This window comes from Balaenoptera borealis, assembly GCF_965194805.1.
Source record: "Balaenoptera borealis genome assembly, contig: HAP1_SCAFFOLD_980, whole genome shotgun sequence".
In the NCBI taxonomy this organism is placed as follows: Eukaryota; Metazoa; Chordata; class Mammalia; order Artiodactyla; family Balaenopteridae; genus Balaenoptera; species Balaenoptera borealis.
Genome location: NW_028123229.1, coordinates 44,939 through 71,142, shown reverse-complemented (window position 1 = coordinate 71,142; position 26,204 = coordinate 44,939). Strand labels below are relative to the sequence as shown.

Below are 26,204 nucleotides of genomic sequence, written 5' to 3'. Positions count from 1 at the left end.
TGCCCTGTATTATTAGGTCACATAAATATAAACATGTACTAAGAAAAATATTGGCAATATTTATAAACTACTGCTCATAAAGTTTATAAATGCTCTTTTTCGTATACCAAATTCTTCAAAGAACAGAATATGAAGCAGAGGGCTTTTGTGCTTCTACATTACTCAGGACTGCAGAGAGAAGAGGATTATGTCACCTTACCTAAGGATGGGGCCTGGCTGCTGGGAGAACCACCCATGTGATTAGAGGGTTGGCACTTTCGGTCCCATCCCCCTGACCTCCTGCGAGAGGAGAGGGAGTGGAGGTTTCATCGATCACCAGTGGCTAATGGTTTAATCAGTCATGCCTGTGTAATGAAACTTCCACAAAAATCCAAAGGGACAAGTTTGGAGAGCCTCCTAGTTGATGAATAAGTGGAGATTTGGGAGAGCAGTGAGTTAGAAGTGGATTTGGAGGCTCCTTGCCTTCTCCTCATGCCCTGCCTTGAGCTTCTCTTCCATCTGGCTGTTCCTGAATTATATCCTTTTACAATAAACCAGTGATCTAGTAAGTAAAAGATTTCTCTCAGTTCTCTGAGCCCCCCAAGCAAAATGAACAAAGGATGGGTCTTTAGAACCTTCAGTCTGTAACTGGTTGGGCAGAAGCACAGGTAACCATCTGGATCAGAATTGGCATCTGATGTGTGTGTGTGAGGGGCCATTCTTTGTGGGACTGAGCCCTTAACCTGTGGGATCTGACACTGTCCGGATAGTTAGTGTCAGAACTGAGTTGAATCATAGGACACTCGGCCGGTGTCAGAGAATTGCTTGGTGGTATGGAGACTTCTGACTCCTCTCCCTTCATCAGAATTGGAATTGGAAGTTGAATTATTTCAATGAAAAATACATAGTATTTTTCAAATCTAGTTCCTATATAATTAATCCCTTTAAATATACTATTTTTAAGCTGGTGAACTAAACTCAACCCTAGGCTCATTAAAGCTCAAGTAAGTCTTATTTCTAGGATTAGAATATTATATTCAAGGATCCACAAAGAATATTTGAAGTTCCCATATATTTTCAAATATATATATAATGGATAACATATATAATAACTTACAAAGTTTATGTACTAGACAAAATTGTACCATTTATTCTATTTAAAATAGCCTATTACGGTATAAGATACAGAGCTTAAAATAAAATTGCTGTCACTGAGCTATTTGTTCCCTAGCAGATGTCAATAAAAAGCTTTCTATTACATGTTAAATAAAGCCTTAGTGAAGGTCGAATTTAGAATAAAGTAGAGATGACCTATTATAATTCATAATAGACAATGACAGCAACCCTTCTTATGTTCAATGTCAAACTCTCCCTGAAGAAAAATTTTAAGGAGTTACTGGAGAAGCAGGTATGCCTCATTTACAGGGGCTATTTTCTTCTCTTTAATTTCAAGTAGAGTGAAATATTGTTAGAGCCTACAGACAAGTTCAAGTGGAAATTTTACCTTTGTTAGAGTTGTTTGTGTAGCTGAAATGTCCACAGGCTCAATCTCTTCAGTTCATCCGTGGCCAGGTAGGTGTATGTAAACAATTAACCTCCAGATACAAAAACCAAGATGACAACTGCATGAGAACAACAAAATAGTCCTCTGGCTGGTGTCTCTACATAATATTTCATGCTGTCCTTTCTTTGCTTTACTGAGTCCCCATGTGTCCCAATGCACAACCCACGGTGCTTCCTGAGAAGGCTCACTGCCCATGTGCTAATGCACTGAGAACCCCCAAATTCGGGTGAACAAACTGTTAAAAACTCAAAGTTGCCATGATAAGTATGATTCTGTGTAGAATGAATAAAAGAGCCTTTCAACAATTTGTTATGTGTCTTTTTAACTGGGGTAGCTGGCATTGTTGCGGCTGCATCCCCCTCAAACTCAAGTCTATGTACCACAAAGCCACTTACTGCAGACACGTGTGGCTCTCTGATGGCTTTATTTCTGGGCATGTTCATGGGCACCGCCCGCTCCAGGAAAGCTTGGAGGATCATAGAATTAATGACCTGAGTCATGTAGGAACCATCAATCCATGGCGGAGAGAGAGTTGGCTCCGTTGCCCCCAAGAGGGTAACTCTGAGGTGTGTGCTACATCTCTGTGAGCTTGGAAGCATGAAAAGCCTCATTCACTGACAGCAATAAGATGTTAATAAGGCACATTTTTTTGGCTTTCTTCCTATCTTATCTCATTTTCCACTCTCATCTATTGCTTCCTGATTCTTCTCAAATAAATTATTTGTACACCAATTATTATCTTAGCATCTACTTCCGAAGGAAGCCAAACTAAGAATCAAGGCGGTCCCATAAATCCTTCTTAAACGGTTCCACTGTTTTCCACTTACGCTATTTGTCGTCAGGATAATCCAGACCTTACCTGTAAGTTACATATTGTGTCTCATTTATATGTACCTTTCCTCATTATGTCCAAAATATGCCTTCTCCTCTGGCATTTAGAACAGATTGTTTAATTCTTGTGTTCAGCATCAGAGGACCTAATTGAATTTCGCTGCAGAGATATATTATAAAAAAGAGGTATCTTTAAAATTTGGGATCCCATTTAGTGTGGTGAAGTGTTCACACTTTCAGAATATGTATGAAATAAGGCAGACCGAGGGAACAAAATGTTAGAACACGCTTCTCATATTCAGTTCATATAATCCTTGAGGGACCATGACAGGTTGAACCCCTTACTTTATCTCCCTCCCCTTCCCTGTTTTAGTCCTTCCAGTGGAACAAAGAACTGACTATCTGATTTGATCAAGAAGCTAAAATTGGAAGATGTTTTCTTAATAGTTTCTTTAACAGACAGTAGGGGGAGCTTTTAGCTTGTATAGAGCAGAACAGTATTTGTAATTTATTATTTGGTAGAGAAAATCAGAGAAATGAAGCATTATGGTTCTTTCAAAATATGTTTCAGAAGAATTAAGTTGTCTCTGATGCCATTTTCATGGATGACGTGGTATCTTTAACTTGTTACACAGTTAAACAACATACTAGAAAAAGAAATATTGCTTCTTGCTGACTTTACTGAAGTGATCTGGTGTCTATTGGGTTACTAAATGTGGTTTATCTTGGAACAGTATGAGAATATTCTAGGGCTCTTGGAATTATGTTACAGTTGTCAGCTTCTCATTTCCTAAGGAAATGGATCTTTGGCAAACAGTAGTGAAGAAAGTAGACAACAACCAAATATATAATTCCAAAAATAAATAAATAGAAAGAAAGGGTGAATTATCCTGATCTTCAAAGCACGAGGACTATGGTACTATGCATACGTGTTTTTGTGTACATCCTGAACGCAAAAACCTTCTGAAGAGTCAATTAACTGTAAGTGAAAAGACTTGAATTCTATATCAAATTTACCTCATTTCTAAGACACTTCAATGTAGAATGAGAATATATATTGTTTTTCCTTTCCAGTTAAATAATTTATTATTTCATTAACTATCTAGATTTGAAGTTTTATATGAACACAGGTCCCTGAAATCACACTTAATGACCTGATAGTATAAAAATGCAGGCTGAAGAGGGGGAAAAAAAATGGCTATAGGCGAATTGTTTTCTTACAGGAAGCCACATTCTCTCAACTATTTTTGTGATATGAATTGCATGATCTTTGTTTAGAGTCCCTCTGACACAGCATTCCTTCCTGTCACTATTTATTAAGCAGAGTGGCATAGTGAAAGTAGCACCACTTTGCAATAATAAAACCTAGGCTCACAAGGGAAGGATATTAACATTTATTGAATATATACTGTGTCTCAGACTTTTTATTAGGTATGTTGCATTTATTATCCAGTTTAATTTGACCCTCAGAACAACATTATGATGTATCATAAATTGTGGATACAAGGATACATTAGAAATAGAATCTCTGGGTTAGAATAAAAACTCTACCACTTCTAGGCTGTGTAATCTTGGGAAAATCACTTAACTTCTCTGTGCTTCAGTTGTAAAACTACAAAAAGAAAAAAATGAAGATGATAATGGTAGTAACTACATTATAGAGTTATTATGGGGATTAGATATGTCCTTATAACTAAAGTGCTTATTTTACTACCTAGAAAATATTGAGACCTAAATAGTGTGGGGTGTTTAGTCCACACCTTTGAAATAAAAAGACTTTTAGAAGGTTTATGGCAACTGTGTTGGATATTTTTCTAATGCGCAAATCATGCATTAGTTAGGATTTGCATCTGGATTTGTTTAAACAGGTATCCTGGCTCTTATATTGTAAAACCATGAGGCACTAAACTACCCACCATCCTAGATAAAAAGAGGCAAAAGGAGAATTAGAGCTCAGTGCCTGTGACACAGAAGACATTCAATGCATATCTGCATGGAAGATGAATGAATGTGTAAATTAATAATGTGTCTGACTTCTGAGTCTTTCCATTCTATCAGCTTGCTTCTAGCTCAGCCAGTATGCATATCAATTGAAGGAAAGCCCTGGATGTCCTTTGACAAGTCAGATGAGTGTTATCATCTGTCCTGTCAACTACAACCCCATTACAGTTCTCACATGATAAATGAGGTGGATTATGGAAGAACTACTTTAAAAACCTTAGAACACCATTTAGGAGCACGCTCTTATCTGGCAGGTGATAGAGTACATATTAAAAAACAAACCTGGATTTGAATCTTGCTAGGTTTGCGACTTTATAATTACTTAATCTTTCTAAACTTTAGCTATCTCAAGGGTAAATGAGTGTAATAGCTCCCAACGCATAATGAGAAGTAAATGTGGCAGTACTACATGTAAAGTACTTAGCTTAATCCTTATTTTAGTGCTTTTCAACACAGAAAGTATTTGGTATCAGCCAGTTATTACTATGATGGTATGATTGTTGTACTCATTGTTATTTTAGCAAGACACACTTATAGGCAGCATTCTTTTCAGATAAGTAGCAAATACCAGACATACACGCTACAATGCCCCTATTCTATGACCACAACTGCTGTTGCTCCTTTGCTATGATCTTTCTCTTCCTGCTGCACGAGGCAACTGCTACTGACTGGAATGGTAAATGGGATGTAAGTTATTTGCTGTCTTTTTCTCTAAAGATTATTTTCATAAACTACACTGTATACGGACAATGAAGATAATAACTCAAAGGCAGTTTTTGTGCAAAGAGTAATGGCAACGAGATGGTGGAAGAGTAAGTCTTAGACTTCTTTTTCTCACAGAAGCAGTGATTTAACAATACACAGACCAAAAGAGCTTTAGGAGAAATTCAGATCCCTGTCAAGAGGTTGTAGCACCCCAGCTGAGCACGAAACTGACCGTGAATAGTCACATTTAAAGAGGTAAGGAGAATAGTTTCACTTTACCTACATTAGTTCAGTCCCTACCCCAAACTGGCTCAACTCAGGGCTAAGAGAAATCACCACTGACTGTGACTTTTCCCTTGAGGGAAAAGCATATGGAGAGTGACTCCAGTCTCCTGGGGCTGCCTAAAAAACCGATTTTTGTTTAGCCTCACCTAGAGTGCTGACAGAACGGGCATAGTTTGGATGCCTGGCCAGCTAAGAACAAAGGAAAGCAGAGGGCAGCTTGCTGCAGCTGGCACAGCTGTGTGAGACTGGGAGAAGGCACAGACCCTGAGGCTGATCTCTCTCTCAAATTGGAGGAAAAGAAATAGAGCCTCCTCCAATATCCAAGCTTGTGGTAAAACAGTCAGTAACCAGAGAGTGCAAGTGATTACAGGCTCTTGGATAAAAAAAACTATGTCTGATTAGTAATAAAAATGCACAAGTCCATAGAAGAGGTTTGAGAAGCCCCCAGAAACTCCAGCTGGGCTGATTGGTGAAGGTCATTCCCTCATGAAGCCATTCTGTAAAGACTAGGAGAGTTGTGTCTTCAAATACACAGCTACTGATGTAAATCTACAAGGAATACAAAGAATTAGGGCAACAACATGACTCATTAAAATACTCAAAATAAATCTCCAGTGATCAACCCTAAGAAAATGGAGATCTATAGATTATATTTTAAAAATTCAAGAGATCGCAGATAGACAACTAAAAATCAGGAAAACAATACATGAACAGAATGAGAAGATCAACAGAAGAAATAGATACTATTAAAAAAAAGACCTAAACAGAAATTCTAGATCTGAAGAATACAATAATTGAACTGAAAAATTCACTACAGGAGTTCAACACCAGACATAATCAAGCAGAAGAAAGAATGAGAGAATACAAAGACAGGTCATTTGTTATCCACTCAGAGGAGAAAAAAAAAAGATGAAAGAGAATGAAGAAATCCTAAGGGTTTTATGGGACTTAGAACATCTTAAATAAAGAGCAACAATAAAACTCTCTGGTAAAGGCAAATATATTGACAAATACAGACTATCGTAATACTGTAATGGTGGTTTTAATTGTACTATAAATGTTAAAACACAAAAGCATTAAAAATAATTATAATGACAAAAATGTTAATCAATATACAATATAAAAATATATAAATTTGATATTAATAATATAAAACGTGTGTAAGGAAGAGAAGTAAAAAGGTAGAATTTTGTATTTGATTGAAGTTAAGTTGTAGTCAGCTTAAAATAGACTTTATAACTCTAAGAGGTTTTATGTAAGCCTCATGGTAACACACACAGAATTGTTAAAACTAATAAACAAATTCAGCAAAGTTACAGGGTGCTAAAAATTGAAATACAAAAGTCAGTCATGTCTCTATAGACTAACAACAAACTATCCAAAAAGGAATTAACAAAACAGTCCCATTTACAATAGCATAAAATAGCATAATACTTTGACTAAAATGAATATAATATAAAATAATATAATATATATAATATATATAATATATATATAATAATATAATATAAATATAATATAAATATATAATATAAATATAATATAAAATGAATATAATATAATACTTTGAAATAAACAACCTAGCAGTTGAAAGATGTACAATGAAAACTACAAGAAATTAAAGGAGACATAAATAGTTGGAAAGACACCCCAATACTAAAATTAATATGGAACCACAAAGGGCCCTGAATGTTGAAAACAACTTTGAGAAAGAAGAACAAAGATGGAACCTCCTGACATTACCTGATTTTCAAAAATATTACAAATCTACAGCAATCAAAACAGTATGGCACTGGCATAGATCCAGACATAGACCAGTGGAGCAAAATAGAAAGCCAACAAATAAACCCATACTTAAATGTCAAATGATAGTCAACAAGTATGTCAAGTGTGCACAATGAGGAAACAATAGTCTCTTCAGCAAATGGTTATGGGAAAACTGGATAGGCGTAAGGAAAAAAAAAAATAGAATTGGTCCTTTACCTTACATCATACACAAAATCAAGGCAAAATGGATTAAAGACTTATGTGTAAGATGTAAAACTCTAACACTTCTAGAAGAAAACATAGGTGAAAATCTTGATAATATTTGTCTTGGCAATAATTTCTTGGCTATGACACCATAAGCATGGATAGCAAAAGAAAAAAATAGACAAATGGGACTACATTAAACTAAAAATTTCTGCATAGCAAAGGAAATAACCAACAAAATGAAAAGGCAACCTATAATATGGGAAAAATATTTTCAAACTGACAAAGGGTTAATATATGAAATACTCAAGGAATTCCTACAACAAAATAGTAAAAAAATAAAATAAAATAACTTAATTACAAAGTGGGCAAAAAATTTGAAAAGACATTTCTCTAAGAAGCTTACACATAGCCAATAGGTATATAAAAATATTTCAACCTCACAAATCATTAGAAAAATGAAAATAAAAACCACAATGAAGAATTACCTCACACCTACTAGAGTGGCTATTATTATTATTACTTTTAAAAGTGATAAGTGTTGGTAAGGATGTGGAGATATTGGAACCCTTGTACAATGTTGTTGAGAATACAAAATAGGTGTAACTATTATGGAAAACAGTATGGAAGTTCCTCAAAAAATTGAAAATTAAAATACCATTTGACCCAGCAATATCATTTCTGGGTATATACCCAAAACCTCTGAATCAGAATCTCAAAAAGGTATCAATATCCTGAACTGATGTTCAGAAAGGTAAGTAACACATGCAAGGTCACACAGCAATTAAATATTGGAACAAGTGATTTGAGCCTCATAACCAGTAAATCACAAAACGAGTCTTCCTATAACCTGAGAATTCCCAGGAGATGAAGAAAGCCATGTTTACTCACTAAGACTTGAAAACCCAGCTCAAATCTGATTTCCTTGTCTGTAGCCTTGTCTACATGGTTCAGTTTTTCACTCTGCTTTCAACATTTCTCATTTTAATAATCATTTAATTACTATTTTAATAACTATTATGGAGCACCTTAAGTCACAATCTAGTGAAGAGATAAGATTCACATTCTAATAACTATAATACAGGGAAATGCCATAAATTCATTCGGCTAAGATAAAAAATTCTAAAAGAATTCAGAAGCAGGAAAGGTCATTTCAACTTGTCTGATCAGAAATAGCTTTATATGTGAAATGATATCAAAGCTGAGCTCAGATGTTGTCTAAGGCAGGAAAGAAAGAAGGATTATGAAACAATGGGGTGTACTTAGTTTTACTAGAATACTTAGATTCATACTGGGGAGACTGGGGAGTTGTGGGAAATAAAAGTATATAAACAGGTTAAGGATAGACTGGACACAGTTTTGAATTCCAGGCTTTGATTTTAGATTTTGTAGTTGTAGCTGATATTGTGCTGAGCAGTTCAGACTCACCAATAGGAATGAGAATTAAGTTTCCATCTGCTGGAGGTGCTGGTGGCAGACAGCACTCATCCATCAAGCTCCTTCCCAGGGGCAGTCCAGTGACTGGTGGATTTGGCTGTAAAGATTTGGACACTTTACCACAATTCAGGATAAAGCTGATGAGTTAACTCAGCTGCTGTGAATGCATCACAACATAACTTAATCTGCCCAGTCCTGCTGACTTCCCTTCTCCTGCAGGTGTTTATTTGGGAGCACTCCCTAATAAACCTAATTCATGCTAATCCACATCTCAGAGTCAGCTTTCTTGGGGACCTGATTTTCCACAGTTGCAGTCAATTGAAACCCAGGGGATTATAGAACGTTTGATGCCCAAAAAATACATTAGAGAGTTTAGTATAATACAATTGTTCATCATCCAAGATGGCTAATTAAGTTCAAGCTTTTGCTCTGCTCTTTTCCAAAGCACCAATAAAACTATATTAAGTAAAGAATCTTATAACAGCAAAAAAGAATGAGAGAAAACCTTCAGTGAAAAAAAAGACATTTGTACCAACTGCTGCAAACCACAAAGTATATGAGAACCAGTACTGATGAAAAGAAAAGCAATAAAGAGAGGTATTAAAAATAAAACAGAAAGGAACTACAGTAGGAGAGAAGGAAAAGGGATGCTAAAACAGGAGGTGTGAGTGAAATTCTTCCTCAAATTCAACACATATTTTAAAAGCAAAATGATAAAAGGATTAAAATAATAATTTCATTGATTGAGAGGAGGAAAAGAGATGAAGTTGAATATCTGTGAACTAAATCACCATCCTTCTTAGAAGAGCATTAAGAGATAAGATGTTAAGTTGATAAATTAGAAAAGATTATTTAAGCAATTTAAGTAAAGTGTGTAATTTCCACATAAGGAGGTATGTCTGAATAAATACAGCTAAGTTTGAGAAGTTGAACTGGGAACAGGATATGGAAAAAATAGTAGTCTCTCTTATCGTAAGCACCTCTGTAATATTTTAATTTTTACATGCATATTCTTTATTTTTAATATATACATACAAAATACACATTTATTCATAGACACACATGCACACATCAAAATACACTTAATGTAAACATTTTCCTATGATATTGCATAATTTTGAAATGTGGTGATGAACATCTACAAGCATATATTTTTCTATACAGACTCCTAACAGTGGAATTATAGAACCTAAAGGAAAAATACATGTATGAATATGTATAAAGAGCTCTTAGGGCTTTTTTTTTTTTTTATATATATATATATTTTAAAGTATTTGTTATTTATTTATTTATTTATGGCTGTGTTGGGTCTTCGTTTCTGTGCGAGGGCTTTACTCCAGTTGCGGCAAGCGGGGGCCACTCTTCATCGCCGTGCGTGGGCCTCTCACTATCGCGGCCTCTCTTGTTACGGAGCACAGGTGGGCTTAGTTGCTCCGCGGCATGTGGGATCCTCCCAGACCAGGGCTCGAACCTGTGTTCCCTGCATTGGCAGGCGGATTCTCAACAGCTGCACCACCAGGGAAGCCCCCCCCGCTCTTAGGGCTTTTTATGGAGATAAATAGACGAGGATATAGCTGTAGGTTATTGGTAGTGTTCCAGTATTCGGGCTGGATGGTAGATTTATGTCTCCTTAAAAAGTAAACAAGAAAGCAAAGAAAAAAACTTTTATTGCTGGAATGGAGGTAGGGAAAGAGAAAGAGTTCTCTCAGTTTCCCTAGAACTTTCACTTCCATAGCCCTGAAAATAGTTTTAGTAAACATACAAGCTTTACTTAAAAATCTTTAGTGTTCCCTTTTTGCTTGTCACAAGACATTGCTGCTTGAATTTTATTAACATTAAATTATTTACCTTCTTCTACATGTTCTACATAATCTAGAATTAGGAAAGAAAACTAAAAGCAGTGAACTGGGGACTAAACTACTTCTAGACATTTGTGACAACTTCTCAGAATACTTTGCTAGTGTATTGGCTCTCTCGTAGCTCTTCTTTTCTTTTCTTCTCTTTTCTTTTTTCTTTTTCTTTCTTTTTTTCTTTTCTGTTCCTTCTTTACTCTTTTTCCTTCTTATTTTCTGTCCTAAATCCTTTTTTTTCATCTCCTTCTTGTGTTCTGACTTTCTTTTTTACAGTTTTGCTTTTGCCTCTTTTCCTTGTGTATCAGTTCTACTTTCAGGTGCAAGTAACAGATATGTGGATCAAATGTGCTTATTCTCCCACATAACTGCAAGTCTAGAGCCTTATATTATTATTTTATTATGTGTCTGCATTCCAATGATAATATTTAAATCAAGGGACTTATTATTCCAATAGCGACAATTAATCCAATAAAGAGATGAGTGGGGGAAAAGATGCAAATTGATGAAAAATTACAACATCACTGAAAGTTCAGCCAACTAATTACGGTGGCAATGGGAATGGAGAGTATCATTATCAATTTTCAAGACTGAGTGACTGAGACAACAGGAGCAGGACAAGAAGAAATAGTGTTCAGTAAGAACAGCAAGTTTGAAGGATCAGGGTAAACATTTTTTGGTTTACATGTATGTAGAACAGATGCTAAAATATGATCAGCAGATCACTGGAAATGTAAGAAAAAAGTATGAGAAAGAGTTAACCTGTAGATTTTGTAGTGTTACTTTAAAGAGAAAAGATCTTAAAATATTAATTATTGTACTTTCTTTACACCCTGTCCCTTCTCTTTTCATTTGAAGGGAATGAAGTAACTTAAAAATGCCTAGAGTTGTTGTAGCAGAAGTGCAGAGGAAAAGGCACAACTACTACTATATAAATAAATTGTGACCAGGATCCTAATGTCCAGATAGTACAGAGAGGATGTAAATATCAAATTGATCCCACAGAAAACTTTAGAAAGCATATGGAGAGGAATAGAAAGCAACATCAGTGGTCCATGTAAGAGTAAAAGATAGTCTTATGGGATGTAAATGGGGTAGAGAAGACAGTGGACCATGGCCAAAATGGAAGCCCATGTCAAAACAGAAGGATATAACCTGGGGGATTTGGATGAGGTCATCAAAAGGCAGGAGCAACTTATGTAGGCTGTCAAGTAGAGGACAAGACAACAGCTGAAAATATTAACTCGTCATGATGTCAAGCGAGCAGCTTACTTCCCCTGAACAGAGGCCAGTTGGGTGTTACCTTCCTACAGAAGAATTCTTTCTATCAGTCATTGCCTATATAACACCAGAGACTCTTTCAACAGATGGATGCCCTCCCATGCTATGCACTTTTGAGTTTTCATCAAAACTACCTTGTGAGCAGATAACTCTTTGCCACAGCCAAGGACTTTGTAAGCATCACCAAAGCACAGAGAGTCCTTGACTTCTAAAGGGACTGCAGTAGAATGAGCTTTGGAAGGTAGTGGGGCTGGGCATGGGAAAAGCACACTCATTACACTACACAATTTAGTGGTTACTCGTATACTGAAATATCATCACTTGATTTTCAAATATCTATAAGTGATGTGTTTCCCAAATTTAGTAAAGTCTTGGTGGAAAAGAATAATTTTTATGTAACAACCTCCTACACTCACATAGAATGAGATCTTTAATGGACACTCATTAATAGTAGTTGACTTAAAATTGTAGGTGGTAAAAATGGAGGATGCTGGTCAAAGAGTACAAACTTTCAGTTTTAAGATGAATAAGTTCGGGGGATCTAATGTACAGCATAGTGACTATAGTTAATAATTCTGTACTGTATACTTGAAATTTGCAGAGAGTAGATCTTAAATGTACACACCACACAGACAAAAAATACTATGTGAGGTGATGGATGTATTAACTAACTTTATTAATTATGGCAATTATTTCACAATATATATGTATATCAAGTCATCGCATTGTACATGTTAAACTTAAACAATTATATCTCAATAAACCTGAAACAAACCTTGTGGATTAGAAATGTTCCATTATATTATTTGATAATTAAAAACGAATTAGATACAGTTATACCCTATTCTGAAAAATACTGATTTAAAAGGTAAGTATAAATACATGAAGAAAATATTAGTATAAAAAGGACTCTTTTCTAACTGTCACACTTAATTTTCTTAGTAGTTCTCTCTATGAGAACAGGGAATTCTCTTCAAATATAAAAAATATCCAGAGAAAGTGAGAACATATAAACCATCTTGAGTTAGTCTCTGAAATATTTCAAAACCTATGCTCATCTCTTTTTTTCTTTCTTCTTCTCCTTTAGGTATTTATTTCCTTGCTACTTCATTTCTTAGTCTCCCTTTGACTGATATTTAAAAGCCTGGGTAAAGATCAATGCATTTCAAACCTAAATATCCTTAAAACAATCTTTGCTAACAAAATGTGATTAAGGTTTCTTTAACCTCTGACTTCCTAATGCTGCTGGGACATTTATTTTCTCATTTTGTGTCCATCTGACAAAAGGCCTGTGAAATCATTTGGTAATAACTTTAGATACCATTCACTAGTGAACCCATGTGCCTGTTATGAGGCCTTGTCCAGCAAATTCACATTATATATTTATAGATAATTTATATATATATATATATATATATACACACACACAGAATTTTATATATATATATATATATATATACACACACACACACAGTTTGCCTATGTAAATAAAAACCACCTCTGGTTAGTTTCTTAGCTCCTAATAGAATGGCTTAATTCTGACATCTTTCTATATGTTCATAAACAAGTAGACACGGGTATAACTTTTGCCCTGATCTGTACCCTTAATGCATAGGTATCACATATACACTATAAACTATAGGTAGAAGCTACGTCTTTCTTAAAGTGACACATCTGCTTAATTTCTCATTTACTCTAAGAAGATTGTCAAGTACAAATTTGGTATTATCACTAGAATAATTCATCCATTTATTCAAAAGTCTGCGCTCTACTCTGTGCCAGACACTAAAGTGAGCACAGGAATGGAAAGTTAAGGTACAGCTCCTGTACTCATCAAAGAATGTGTGATCTGGTGTGTCTGGTACCCACATAAGCAACCTGGCATGCTCTTTTGTCAGGGATTAGTAAGGATCAGAAAGGAAAAAGCTGAAGCTTTCACTGGCATAATTTTAGGGGCTATTTCTACACCTTCTCATATTGACCCATTTAGTAACCCCTGCTATGTAGTGTTAGCTGACGGGAGTGGATGGGCTATGCATGTGCATCTCCTTGTCAGAATCGGTACCAGGTTAAAAAAGAAACATTTAAGGACATTTTGCTTGACATTTTAGTCTTAGATTAATGGCTAACATATATGTTTACTCTTTTTTCGTTTAGGAAGTGTTGGTCTCAGGGACCTCCTTATTGTATTCTTAAGAGAAGGAAGAGCAAGTATCAGCGTATTTTGCCCCCCAACTGAGACCTACCTGCTTTATATTCAACCTCTTTGGAAACCCCAAAGAGCCTTCTGAGGTTAATATCTTATACTAATATCTTGTTATAGTGTTTAGGTCATGGGGTCTAAATTTAGTATGAGTTAAATTTTGGCTCTATCCCTTACTAAATTTGTGAATTTTAAGTTTGTTTCCTCTTCTGTAAAATGTGATGGATAATAATAGTGCTGACTATAATGTAGGGTTTTCAGTAATGAGACAATTTATTTAATGCCCTAATTCATAGCCTAAAATATATGAACACTCAAAAATGTCAGCTTTGGCACAATTGTTATTTTAAAATAAAAATGGAGTTTGGAGGAATGAAGATATTTATGAAGTTTCAAAGCTTGTATCACAGTCCGGTTGGATTTCAATGAATTTACTTCCAAAGCTTTCATTCTTTATTGCTTAGCTCAGAGAATCTCTCATCTGTTTCTTTAATCTGATTTCGTACTCTGAAATTATGATTTACTGTTTAAAGATTGTCATAAATAAAAGAATAATAGTCAACAGGACATAATACAGCTCTATAGTCCAGGGTAGAATCAATCAATATTTGTAATCCTAACTTTTTGGATTAAAAGATGAAATGTATCCTATACACATGAAAAGTGTTTAGAGTTTTCTATGTGTTGGATTTTAAAGTCCTGAGGATGGGGCTAATGTATTACCAAGGCCAACACAAGCCATGACATATATTAGAAACTCAATAAATACTGCAAAGTAAATTTGGACTCAAGATAATACATTAATTTTGGCAATATAATAATTCATATGTATTGCTAGACCATCAGATTGATGATAGACATTAGCAAGGTCATTATCATAGCCATAATTTACTAATTATGTTCTCTGTAATATTATAATATCATCAAGTTTGAAGTATTCTCAGATAAATTATTTTAGCTATAAAATTACTGAGGGGAAAGATTTTCAGGAGAATGGCTGGTGTGGATAACTATCCAAATAATTAATGAGTAGCTTTTTTCCCCATGTACTTGGATAGTCGTGTATTTCAGGAAAAAATGATATATGTTAGGAAGCAAATATGTAATCCTTTGCCCAGGTAGTGATTAGCATGAAGTGGAAAATAATGTCACTCCTTTGTAACTAGCATTGTGACATAAAATTGAGGATTAATGCCTGTCCCTTTTTTTCCTCAAAAATAACCTCTATTCGACTATTATTTGATATGAGGAGCATCAAATGGTTCATACATACTGATCCTTTTAATCATTTGCAGTGATTTTTTAGCTAATTAAGCTTGTGATTACTTTAAGAATATTAGCAATAATGTTTGATTTATAGTAAGAATTGCTTCCTTATCTTGACATGATTTTAATGATCACATGTGGCATTTGAGATGGATTTTACTCTTTCTGCTTAAACAACATTCTAGTTCATTTCTGATGTGCAGACAAGAAAATACCTTATCGTAGCATAACTGAATATGCAGTTTCATGGACAGGTAAAGACAGACCTAAAATACTTGGGGAAGATAAAGAGGAAAATGAGTCAAGAGAATGATCTTCGAAGAGTATACGATATGCTCAGTGTCACAAGCCTGAATTGTAGGAGTGAGTCTTGAAACTTCTTCCTCCCTTATGCTCTGCAATTAAATTTTCAGAGTACTTTGAGTTTTATCTTCAAAATTTCTCTCCAATGCATCTGCCTCTATATTATCAAACTATAACTGGCTAAAATGTCTGTTGGATGAAAAGCTCCATATCCACTCTTGTCTCCTTCCAATATCTTTAACGAATCCATTGCGATATTTTAAAATGGAAATATAAATATTTCACATCAGGCTTTTTGCTCAAAAGCATTCACCAACTTCTTATTGCTCTTAGGTAAATGTTCAAAATGTTTGCCATGGTCTATGAGGTCTTCAATAGTATGACCCCAACTCTCTTTATAGTTCTCACCCGTGCCATCCTCCTTCACCTCTCTTATCTCTCTTTGAAAAATTTCCTTCAAACAAACATGATCTCTGTCATTACAAAACATTTGCACATACTCTTTCATTTGCCTCAGACACTCTTCTCTCTGCCACAACACGTTCGGCTACATAGAATAATACCTAGTTCTCAGCTCGTTTGTTGTTTTCTGCATGAAGATTTCTTGAATTCTAGTGTTACGCCATTGCATAGCTTATACCACTTAGTATTTGCATTTAATTGCATTTAAAAAATTGTTTACTTATAGGTGTGTTTGTGCAATTGCTTGATTAGTAGCACTCACTGCTCCACTGGACTTTTGACTCCGTGAAAGAAGACACCATGTTTATTTTTCTCACTTTGTATTTTTAGTGCTTTGTATTGTACCAATCATATAATAGCTCTCAGTATACATTTTTTTAATAGGATGATTGAATGGATAGTTGAATAAATGGATGAATAAACTAATGTAGTAGAATGAAATATTATTTGCAAATTGTCAATCTACCCTTTGTTATAAGACTGGCTATGGTTAAGGAAATATAGTCCCCGAATGTGAATACATATAGAGTAGACTTGAACCCAACCCACAGCTTAGAGTCAATTAGCTGATCTGAGTTGAGCTCAGCAGATCCTGAGTTGACCCACACGTTTATGAGTGAGAAGTAAATTCTTTGCATAAATCAGTTGGTGTTCAGGTTGTTTTCAATAGCAGCTGATTGATAAATTCCTAATATATAAATATATTAGATTATAATTTATAATGGGTAACAAAGCCATGTATTAAAATTAAGAAAATATAATATTTTAATCTAACATAATTGTGTATATTATATAAATTTTATATATAATTATACTGTATACAATAACTATATCTTATCATATATAATATATATTTAAATTACTTCTTGCTCGTTAAATAAGAAAAATATTCTGATACTCACTGAAAACTTATTTAAAGCTTATGAAGAAGAAAATGTATTGAATTCTTTTGCACTTATCAAGAAGATTGTTTTCCTTATTTTAACTCTATACTTTTTCAAGTTACAGCCATATTAAACTTAGTATTGCCGTATTCTTTGTAGCTAAATATATGCACTGGAAGAAGTTGAATCTTGTAGATTCCTTTAAGTTCTTGGTTTCATCTTCTAAAACATATACCTTTGTTTGGCAGAGAAATGTCTTTGAAACAGAAACCTAAAGCCAGATTTTATTCTCGCTAGTTCCCTTCCAAGAACTGAAGAGTAATTGGAACAATAAGCTTATGTTCTGTAGCACTCACTGTACTGCTTTAGCAAATTGCTGTTACTTTTCTGAAGAAGGCAGACTGTATAGTAATAACCCACAGGGCATGTTTTTCTGATGAATGGCAAGTGTGGGATGCTTCAGTCACTAAAATCTCCAGGAAGAATCTATTCCTAGAAACACATGCTGATGCTCCCAGACAGTGCTACATAATCGTAAGAAATGAATAGGAATTATCATTTTTTTATATAGCACATGCATTTCAAGTTTTCCATAAGGGTATATTTTAGGTTCACTGGTTTCTAAATGCTTTGTCATATCAACATCTAGTTTATTCAACTCTTTTCAGACTTCTTTGAACTGCGAGAAACATTAAAGATCATCTAATCAAGTTTTATAAAATTTCTGGGGACTTTAAAATATAGTGATGCCCAAACCCACCCCAGACAAATTCTGGTCATTGGACTTGGGCATAAATATATTTTTTTAAATCTCTCAGGTTTATTTTAACATACATTCAAGTTTAAGAACCTTGATTCTAGTTTAATTCCTTTATTTAATGAAGGTGGGAACTGAGGCCCAGAGAAGTAGAATGATTTACCCAAGGTGACCAAGGAAATCAGTATAATTATTAGTGAAACCCACCCAGTTCCACAGCGTAATATTTCTTCTAATAGAGTAAGAAATGCCTCCTCTTAATTGGCATTATTTTATCTACAACTTTATTCATACATATCAGCAAGTATCACCTTGAAGTTTAAATTCAAGCTCACAGTACTGCTAACGATATGCTTTCTTATTTTACCTTTTACATAGATATCTGTAATTTGAACTAGTAAATATCATCTCAGAAATACTAAATTCAAAATAAAAATAATTTCATATGTAAGGTAATATAATGATGTCATATATATTCATTTTTTCCACTAGATATAAACCAGGATTTGATTATTATACCTATTGATCAATTGTGTACCCACCTAATAACAGAGAAAGTTTATAAGGAGGTCTGTTAACATTTCTTTTACATATGATGAAGAGTGTGAAGAGGACAAGTAAAAAAAGCAGAAAGCAAAAAGGGTGAAGAGGATTATTTGCAAATGTGAAGTTACGGTCAACCTTGTGTGATTTTGAATGAAACGTATATACAGAAGTGTTTGTAGGAAATGAATCTAAGTAAATATTGAGAGGGAGTCTGGAAGGAACACGTATTGTCTTTGTAAACTAACCTTTTATAGGCTAACAGAGCTGTAATTGGTGGTGAGTTAAAGTGTTTTGAATAGATTTTGCCAAATCCTGCTCTTGATAGAGTTACAATATAAGTAAAGCAAAAAACTTAAAAAATAGGTCATGTATTTGACCTATGGAAACATAAGAAAAAAAAAAGGGGATTAAATACAAGAACCCACAATGAATTTATTATTTTCAAAATTTTTCTTTCTCTTTCAAAAGGAGGACATACTGCAATTCAATACAGTATCATTCAGTATATCATATTATCATGGAGCTTTGTGTTTTCCACATGTCCTACTGATGCACATATTTGTCACTAGAAGGAGTAAAGACATTGACATCACAGGATAGTGAATATCTCTGCTCATATTAAAGTGCTCACTGGGGAAAAGCAGCCATTTGCATCGTTGGACAAAGGAATCATCTTATTAAAGATGATAGTGTTAATAACACCATCCGCAGCTAATGTTATCTAAGTCATATGACTGGAAGACTCAGAAGTGCCCAAAAGGGGGCTTCCCTGGTGGCGCAGTGGTTGAGAGTCTGCCTGCCAATGCAGGGGAAACGGGTTCGAGCCCTGGTCTGGGAAGATCCCACATGCCGCAGAGCAGCTGGGCCCGTGAGCCACAACTACTGAGCCTGCGCGTCTGGAGCCTGTGCTCTGCAACAAGAGAGGCCGCGATAGTGAGAGGCCCGCGCACCGCGATGAAGAGTGGCCCCCGCTTGCCACAACTAGAGAAAGCCCTCGCACAGAAACGAAGACCCAACACAGACATAAATAAATAAATAAATAAATAAATAAATAAATAAATAAATAAAGTGTCCAAAAGATCTCTTCCTTTTTTGCTATGTTTCTAAATGTATCTCTGGGAGGGCTGAGGCTGCCTAATGCCTGTTTCACTGTAACAAGGTCATTTTTAATGAAAAAAAGTTAATTAGGCCCAAATGTATCTCTTTTGGTGCAACTGGTGCTATCACAATTTGAATAGTCTCAGACATGCTGGGCATGTGGAGGAAAAACTAGAAGTGTATCTCACTAAGGATGTCAATCTAGCAGTTTTAATGAAAGAAATTCCACTGGGAGCTAAGGAAGAGAAATATGAAAGGCTTAGAAATTATTTAAGGGGAAAGGGGACAGGAAATTTGCAGAATGAGGATAAGAAAACTATAAACTAGAAATAGAATGTATAATAAAAATGATTGTGGAAGGCAATTGAATATAAATGTTAAACACAGTTTCCAAAGTGTCACTAAGAGCAATTATTGTTAAAGTACTAGTTAAACACACAACACACACACACACATACACACACAGTGTTGAAACAGAAACACTTTGAGAGTCTCAGTTAATCCGCATGTCAGCACAACAGGGATTTCATTCAACCAAGGTTTTTTGGTTCACTTATTACTAAAATATGTTAATAAGATTGCCTTTTCTGTTTCTTCTAAACGTTAGTCATTTTATTTTTCAGCTGAAACATTTTTAGATCGACCTATCAGTTGTTTGCCATGAGAATATGATTATTCATTAACAGAGAATAAACAAAGAGAATGAAGATGAATTTTTATATAGTAATAAATGTGGAAATACGAGTGAGTTTATTACTGTAGACTGAATCATATAAAATTGTTCTTTTTATGTCAAAAATTTTCAATTATCAGCAATTCCATGTAATTCAGCATGTGAGGAGGGTTAACTGTACTTGAGAATGATAGAAATACACCAAGAAGAATCTAAATCATGAGATTAAATTCAGTAAGAAAGAGACAGAAGTATATGCCTTGCCAAAAATAATTTCATAATAAGCTTTCTTTCAAAGAAGTCCTAAGCAGCCTTTCTTACCATCCCAACTCTGTTGACTATAACTTATCAAATCCCAAGTATTCTTCAGATTTTTTTGAATCAGCACTTGGTACACTGCTTTCTTCTTCCTCTGCTTGTGGCCCTCTATAGTCATTATAAAGTAATTTTTTCAGCAGCCCACTGTCATGATCTGTCTGCCTTCAAGCATTGAGACACATTCACTCATATTATTTCTCTGAGAAATTTCACCTATGAATTCTTGTACTCTGGTGTTTCTCGTATCCAAAGCAAAAGAGCTATTTAGAAGTTTACTTTTAAAACAGGGTAGAAATTCAGAAAAATCAAAGGTGCTCAATTGCAATATGTTTTCTTAAAAATGTGAACTTAGAGATTTGAAATAAAATTTTAAGAATCATTAACTACCTGGTTCATTTTACAGCGCCCTTTAGACTTGACATGGAAGATGAAGGTAAGGACCATGATGAAATATGGAGGGTAGACTGGACAAAATAAATCAACTGATTATTCATTTTATTTAACATTTGAAGAAGAGGATGAATATATATGTGAAGATCACTATTTGGAACAAGAAAGGAGTCAAATTTCTAAAAGAGTCAATTAAACAAAAAATGTCTAGGTATTTCCTTTATGTTTTCATTATTAGCAAGTGAAAATAAAATTATAAAATGCAGAAAATACAAAGTATATGAAATAGCATTTTCCTAGAATTATTAATGTAGGAGGAATTACAATATTCACTAACTTATACAAGTGATGGTTTTACCTTCAATATCTATCGTTAAATAAATAATTACTCACAAAATCTTAATGAGGATGTAATATCCAATTAGATAGTGTTACTCTGAAAGGCACCAATAGTGTATCTATTAGTTTTTACTTAACTCTATCATTGTAAATATTTTAAAACCATTCCATGCTATGATTACGTGGAAATAAAAGAAAAAAGTATTACTTTATATGAGATGTTTTAAATAACTTCAAATTTGATTTAGAATTGGGGAAAGTAGTGAGATATAATATTAGGTTACAGGATTGCACTTCTAAATCAGAATTGCTCTGCCTGTGTTGGTTTATGATGGTAAATTTTAACATGTCACTTAACCTCTCAGTTATTGGTTTCCTCATATGTAAAGTGAATAGGTCAAAAATCCCAGACTCCCTTACAGCTCATAAATGTTAACTATTATTCTAAGCTATTCGAGCATACCTTCTTTTATTATTCTTTACTTTACTGTGCTTCACAGAGATTATGCTTTTTACAAATTGAAGGTCTGTGGCAACCCTGCATCGGGCAAGTCTATCAGCGCTATTTTACCAACTGCCTTTGTTCACTTCACTCTTTTGGTGATTCTCACATTTCAAACTTTTTCATTATTATTCAATTTGTTACGGTGATCTGTGATCAGTGATCTCTGATGTTACTATTGCAGAAAGATTACAGCTCACTGAAGGCTCAGATCATGGTTAGCATTTTTTAAGTAATATAGTATTTTTTAATTAAGGGCATGTACATGTTTTATTAGATATAATGCCATTGCGCACTTAATAAACTACAGTATAGTTTAAACATAACTTTTGTATGCACAGGGACACCAAAAACTTCATGTGACTCACTTTATTGCAATATTCACTTTACTGCAGTGGTCTGGAACGAAACATGGAATATCTTTGAGGTGGGCCTGTAGAAGTAAGCTGTTTTAAATTATTCACTGTTGTTCTTTTGATCAAGTATATATTTAAAAATTTTTATTGATATAAACTTGTAAAGAAATTCTAATATTAAATAAGGAACTTTATGATTTTCCATTGACCATTCTCAGGAGAGTAACAAGTTGGGCTTCTCAGAAAAACTAAATATGAATAGCACATCAGGAAGGAAAATAATCAGTGTAAATTTATCTTGAAAGTTACTGTCTATAGTAACAAGACTTATTGACGACCTCTGTGGTAAGCACGGTTCTAGGTTTTGGGGATGCTCAAGTTAAATACAAACAGAAAACAAATAAAAGCAATTGGTATTTTCAGAGTGCTTGGTTTCCACTAGACATTTATATACAAAACGTGAAATAAGTGAGTTATATAACATATTAGGTGGTGATGAGCGCTAGAGGGGAAAAAAGTGAGGAGAGACTTGCAATATTCAAAAGCGTGGTCAGGGAGAGTGACATAGGAAGCAGGTAAGAGGGGGAGCTCGCTCCTACCTGAGGCTGAGGAACGGTGTTCCAGGCAAAGTGCAAGCGCTCAGAGGTAAGAGCAAGATACACTTATTTGGAAAGAAAGTTGTCCAAAACGGCTGATGGACGCAGAATCGAGGTGGTGAGAGCTTAGTTCAGGGAATTGGGAGTGGAGAGTCAGATTATTTTGAGCTCTGTATCCTCTAATTCAAAGGATTTTAAATTAAATCTGAGTGAAAAGTCACTGAAGGTTTGTGTAGGGACTTGAAAGGCTGGCACTGATGTGGTTAATAATATTGATGTGTTAAAAAATTTACAAAAATTACAAAAACTTTGACAATGCTTTGGAAAGAATTGAAGAGTGACTCTGAAAGCCTTTGTAGCCACGTTATCTTATTAGTGGTATAAAAAAGGACTCAGACTTCCTGTTTAATGCTTTATGTAATAGCAAAATGCAAAATATCCTATTTCATCCAGGAAGAACTTGATTTTCCTCCCATGGTGGAAAGCAAAAATATCTAGAAAACTATATGGCAATAAAGTAAAATGCAATTCTTTCCCAGAAAATACTGCTTTAAAAGTAATTGAAAATACTGCTGCAACTGTAAAGGGAAGAGCATTAGAACAAATTAGACTGTGTGGGAGGTTTGCTACACAGCAGATGAGAGAACAGATATTTCTAAGATGAATCAGCCTAAGGTATTTGCTGGATTCTCCTTCAATAATAAAACAAAATGAAGGGCTACTTTTTCTATGAGGCACTAAAAGAAAGCTATATCAGAGACATATATAAGCTCAACAGTAGATGACTTCTTATAAAAACTGTATTTTAGGAGAAAATTGTATCCATATAAACTCTGATGGAGTACCTACATGGCATGAACTTTTAAAAGGAAAGATAAATTAAATATCACATGCTATAAGAACCTATTACTTTCCTACTTAGTGCCAGAGACTGTATATGCATTTTGAGTTAAAATAAACAGATGCAAATGGCTTTTTATTTAACCATAATCATGCTTTGGATAATCTCCTGTAAGCAGACATTATATCCAGGTCTAACAAGGAACTGCTTTTATGTTAGCAGATGAAGTTTACTTATTAGACCATGCTTTACAAAAATTGTTAAAATAATAAATCTCTCCCCATGCCCTGAGGGTCAGTAATTCTCACTCCATAGGACAAACTGAGGGATAGTATTACAGAACTAAGAACACTCAACAGAGCATCCTGCATTTCTCATTTTCTGAGATACAGCTGAAAACATTATAGTTTTTGTGCTAAAAAAGCAAAAGTATGTTTTAGACATGTAGTTAAAGATAACGTGTGACTACTTTTGAAAGATTTTAAAACCATTCCATATCATGAAGTAAGAGGCTAAGAGGATCTAGTTCCTTTGCTAACATTCAAATATATTAATGTTAATATCCTCACACATGTAAATGAATATATGTTGGAGTGGTCATTTGAAATCTCCCTTTCAAAATAGTATAACATGAGCTCTCCCACAGTCTTATTTTTAACAGTTCACCAAAAAACATAATTTTTTTAAACTATTGTAATTTGAGCTTGGCTTGCTTGCTTCCTGTCTTTTCTCCCTCCTCCCTTCTTTCTTGCTTTCCTTCTAGTTCTCTTTCCTTTGCTTATTCCCTACTGCTTCTGTTCCTTTTTTTCTTCTATCACCAAGAATTAAAAAAAAACAAGAATGAAAAAATAAAATCTAAAAAGATCTAATAGAAAATCTTGCGGAGAGTGGTATGTTGAATGAATCTTTCTTCTAGCCCAGTGAAAGAAAACCACCACCACTGAAACCAGGTAATATGTTTACCTTAAATGTTAAATGGGACTTTGTAGATGTGATTAAGGTAGGGATCATGAGATGGGACTGTTATCCTGGGTTATCGAAGTAGGCCCAGTGTAGTCACAAGGGTTTGTGTAAGAGGGAGGCAAGAGGATCAAATCAGAGAGAAAGAGATGTAATGACAGAGCAGAGGTTAGATTATACGAGGAAGACTCACAGGACAAAGAAGGCAAATGGCCTCCGGAAGTTGGAAAAGGCAAGGAAACATTGTCTCCTAAACCCTCCAGTAGGAGCTCAGTCCTCCAACACCTTGATTTTAAGACTTCTGACCTCCAGAATGATTGTGCAATACATTTGTTTTGTTTTAAGCTACAAAATTTATGGTAATGCTATAGCAGTAATCAAAAACTAATACAGAGAATGACTTATACAAATGCATGAAAGTTTGAGACCTTAGTCATATCAGGATATGTCAAGAAACGCAGTGTAGCTAGAGCCTTGGATGCATGCAGAAAAATAACAAGTAATTAGGTGTAATTTGTACCTTTTTTTGATCTGACTAGGTGCCTCTGCTTGGGCTCTCATACACAATTTTCACACCTTATTTTATTTAACTGTTTATTTTTCTGTCTCTTCTGATTTTCCGTAAACCCAGTGTGGATGAAGATCAGTGCCATTTTGCTCACTGTTTTATCCCCAGCATCTGGCACAAGGCATCAGTTAAGATTATTTTCATGATTGAGATGACTTGTAATTAATTTGAGATTGGAGTGGGGTCAAAGTATTTATAGTGTACGTCAGATGTACAAAAAAGTGTGATATTTCCTATAGTAGATATCTTTCCTCAATGATGGTGAATACATTTGATCTTGCCAATGAAAAAGTTTCTCAGTGATATACAGTTAAAAGAGTCAAGGTTATAAATTACTCGATATTCTAAGGTTTGTTACTTCTGAGGACTCCTTCTCTAGTGATCCAACTTCCAAAATGGCACCTGGAGCTCTGGTTTTTCTCATTCCATTGGGGAAGTGCCACACTCTATTTCACACTGTCCCCAGTGTCTCTCTGTGATCACAGCAGAAGAGCCTAATGGTTTCCTTGTGGTGACTCACTGTGTCTGCTGTGAGTGCAGCTCTGCTTGTACAGCCTAGCGGTGGCCCTCGTTTGTCCATATGGCTACCTACTCACCCCACCCCTTCCGCTCAACATCCTCAGCTCTATTGATTTTGCCTCACGGGGGCACACGGGAAAGTTTTGATTGTCTATATATTGTGTGTTGTCTGAGGAGAAGCAAGGGAACTACCTCAGGCCCCTCTACATAAGTATTTTCCTCAGCATCTACATTCTTACCCTCAGGCATCATTTTTGACTTAATATTAGGATTCTCTGAGGCAAGTACAGTCTTTCAGCATCGCAGGGATGGAAAAAAGACATCAGATATCAACCGCCTAGTCTTAACAACCAAACGCCTTTCAATCTAACCCTTGTCTAGATCCAGAAAACAAAGACAGGATTCATATCTAAAATTTGCCTTTTCTTTTCCTCTACTTATCTCATCAGCTTTTACCAACAAAAACGATATTCGTTTATCTCTTCTCTTTCTATATAACACTGTAATGCTCTCTAATTTTTCAGTTACCTTATAGACTAAAAAAGCAATGAAAAAACAAAACAAATATCAACAACAAAATTCTCTGAACTGAGACAACCAAGCTTGGATCCTAACATATAAAAATTCCACCTTGGGAATTTTGAGAAATCTTCTTCCTCTCTCCTCCAAGGAAAACTGAAACATAAAAAGCATTTGCTTTTAGCTTGTTTTCTCACCTG

At 34.8% G+C, this 26,204-nt stretch overlaps 1 long non-coding RNA gene across 1 annotated transcript in view; it reads right to left on the bottom strand.

Moving 5' to 3' along the window:
* Window positions 1–3,234: 3,234 nt before the first annotated feature.
* Window positions 3,235–26,204, bottom strand: part of LOC309621770 — a 36,408-nt gene continuing 13,438 nt past the window's right edge. The window contains exons 2-3 of the long non-coding RNA XR_014240265.1: window positions 8,765–8,870; window positions 3,235–5,914 (exon numbers count right to left, since the gene is read on the bottom strand). This is a non-coding gene — a long non-coding RNA (uncharacterized lncRNA). The remainder of the gene's footprint in view (window positions 5,915–8,764; window positions 8,871–26,204) is intronic.